Here is a 3,665-nt window from a genome sequence, read left to right as displayed (position 1 = left end):
GCTCAAACCCAATCTACTGGTACCATTGACAACACAAAACACATATTAAACAATCTCACCAACCATTTCAAGTACAGTCACGCCCCCTTCCTTCAACATCTCAGCTCTCACACCATCCATACCAGATGCTTTTCCCTCTCGTTTCATCTAGTGCTCTCCTCACTTCATCTATTGTAATCTCTCTCTCATTCTCATCTCCCATCACTGGCACCTCAACATCTGCAACAGCAATTATATCTGCCACCCTATTATCCTCAACATTCAGTAAATTTTCAAAATATTCCGCCCATCTTTTCCTTGCCTCCTCTCCTTTTAACAACCTTCCATTTCCATCTTTCACTGTCTCTTCAATTCTTGGGCCAGCCTTCCTTACTCTCTTCGCTTTTTTCCAAAACTTCTTCTTATCCTCTTCATATGAATGACCCAATCCCTGACCCCACCTCAGGTCAGCTGCCCTATTTGCCTCACGTACCTTGCGCTTTACTTCCACATTTTTCTCTTTTTATTTTACATACTTTTCTATACTATTACTCTTCAGCCATTCTTCAAAAGCCCTCTTTTTCTCTTCCACTTTTACCTTCACTCCTTCATTCCACCATTCACTGCCCTTCCTCATGCTGCCTCCAACAACCTTCTTACCACACACATCACTTGCAATCCCAACAACTTCCACTCCTCCTCTAAATTGCCAGTTTCTCTTACTTTCACTTCGTCATATGTCATTTTCAACCTTTCATGATATCTACTTCTTACCCCCGGTTTTATTAGCTCTTCAACCCTCACTAGCTCCCTTTTACATCCACCTACTCTATTCCCCCACTCTTTTGCTACAACTAATTTTCCTTCCACCAAAAAATGATCAGACATACCGTTAGCCATACCCCTAAACATGTGCACGTCTTTCAATCTTCCAAACATTCTTTTAGTTATCAACACATAATCCATTAATGCCTTTCTACTACTCTTCCATTTGCCACTCTTACCCATGTATACTTATTTTTATCTTTCTTTTTGAAAAAGCTATTACTTATCACCATCTCTTGCTTAACACATATCTACCAGTCTCTCACCACTCTCATTTTCACCTGGTACGCCATACTTCCCAATGACACCTTCTACCTCTCCAGCGCCCACTCTAGTATTTAAGTCACCCATGACAACTACATAATTCCTTCTACCCAGTCCTTCTACACACCTAGTTAATTAATTCCAGAACTCATTCCACTCCTCTTCACTTTTCTCACTACCTGGCCCATACGCACTGACGAACGCCCAACATTCCCTACCCAACCTAACCCTTACCCACATTAACCTAGATGATATCTCCTTCCATTCCACTACTTTACCTGTCATCCATTCACTCAGCAATAAAGCCACACCCTCTCTGGCTCTTCCCCCTTTCAATCCCAGACACTCTACCAAACATCACTTCACCCTTTCCTTTTATCTTCGTCTCACACAAGGCCAATACATCCATCCTTCTATTCCTTAACATACTTCCAATTTCACATCTTTTACTCTCTATCGTACTACATCCACGCACATTCAAACACCCCAAAACTAGAGTGCGGGGAGCAGTCACTCTCTCCCCAGCTCCATCTCTTTGTCAATGTCTCACAGGATGTAGATACAGGAGACGTGGTTCCCAGCCTCCCCGTCCTGTCCCTTTTAGTCGCCTCTCATGACACGCAGGGATAACGTTGGCGCTATTCTAATTGATTTTATGCCCCCGCGGCCACAGGGGGCTAAATATATACCGTATATATATATATATATATATATATATATATATATATATATATATTATATATATATATATAATGGCATATATATATATATATATATATGGCATATATATATATATATATATATATATATATATATATATATATGGCATATATATATATATATATATATATATATATATATATATATATATATGTGGCATATATATATATATATATATATATGTGGCATATATATATATATATATATATGTGGCATATATATATATATATATATATATATATATATATATATATATATATATGTGGCATATATATATATATATATATATATATATATATATATATATATATATATATATATGTGGCATATATATATATATATGTGGCATATATATATATATATATATATATATATATATGTGGCATATATATATATATATATATATATATATATATATATATATATATGTGGCATATATATATATATATATATATATATATATATATATATATGTGGCATATATATATATATATATATATATATATATATATATGTGGCATATATATATATATATATATATATATATATATATTATATATATATATATATATTATATATATATATATATATATATATATATATATATATATCTGAGTGGGGATTTCTTAACTTGGTGAAATTGTTTGCATATTGCCATGATTAGCAAAGTTGTAGTAGCCAGGGCCACCCATGCTAGGGTAACTCGATGAGATAGATTTTGTATTCCTAGGAAAATTACAATTTATTTTAAAAATTTGTGTTTTGTTCCTACATGAATACACACATTCTTCCTTTAATATGAGACTCTTCCTTGGGAGGAAGCAAGTAGTCTTATCTTGGGGGAAAGGAAGTCCATATAACCAAACTTTGTTCCTACGCATCATATAAACCCTCTTCCTTCATCAAAGTTGGATAACAAGTGGTTATGCAACTGGTGAGGGTGCGGGGTGAGAAGCCCTGCCCACTTTCCAACTGGAGAGCCTTCACTTTGGTTTTGGCCTTTGTTGTGTAGGGATGTACAGACAAAGCCTGTTAAATTTATTCCTTTTCTTTCACTTTTCAGGTAGTGATTGTTGGTTGTTAATTATGGATGGAAGAGAGAAGCTCGTGTTTGCCGGGGAAAGGGTAGATGCTGCAGCCGCTAACTGGCTGTAGATCCACACTCCCTTCTCTGGCATGACTGTTCCCAGGCATCTCTTTGTGCTGAATGTAGAATGTGACTTGTACAGTGGCAGGCTTATGCTCTGAAGAGGAAGAAACGAGTGAAGTGTTCCTCGCGGTCGACCTGGGAAATGCCCAAGAAGACTCCGGTGAAGTCTTTCGTTATTTCGGTTTCCTTGGATTGGTCTCCAGGGAGTAAGCTGTAGGGGTGAATAGTGTTCGGATCTACATCAGCGCATTTTTAGGCCTCGCGGGTGCATGGAAAACCCCTAATGTTTCCAGCTCCCCTTCGGAGGCTGGAAACTCTCGCCCTTTCCTTAAGTGCAGGCTGCTGATAATGAGTTTGATCTAAGGAAGTTGGGGACTTCCTTTGGTCTGATCTAAGGAAGTTGTGGACTTCCTTTGGTCTGATCTAAGGAAGTTGTGGACTTCTTCAGGTCTTTCAGGTAGGCCTTTCATCACTTGTTGATTGAATTGGTAACTAAGACTACTTCTCCTTGGTACCCTCTATGAAATTTAGTGTATCTCAAGTGTCCCTGGTGATGACTGTGGTGGTTTCTGTAGTGATAAGAAGCCTGGTGGTGCCTTCTCCCTCATTGGCAGTTGTGTAGGGTTGAAGGGCCTTGTGAGTGTGCCTTCCTCTCCTGCGACAGTGTCCCAGTTTGTGACTCCTGTTGGAGCAACCAGACAAGAGGTGGACAGCACCCGTGTGGGCT

The sequence above is a fragment of the Palaemon carinicauda genome, chromosome 5 (assembly GCF_036898095.1).
Source record: "Palaemon carinicauda isolate YSFRI2023 chromosome 5, ASM3689809v2, whole genome shotgun sequence".
Classification (NCBI taxonomy): domain Eukaryota; kingdom Metazoa; phylum Arthropoda; class Malacostraca; order Decapoda; family Palaemonidae; genus Palaemon; species Palaemon carinicauda.
This window is presented reverse-complemented; position numbering follows the sequence as displayed.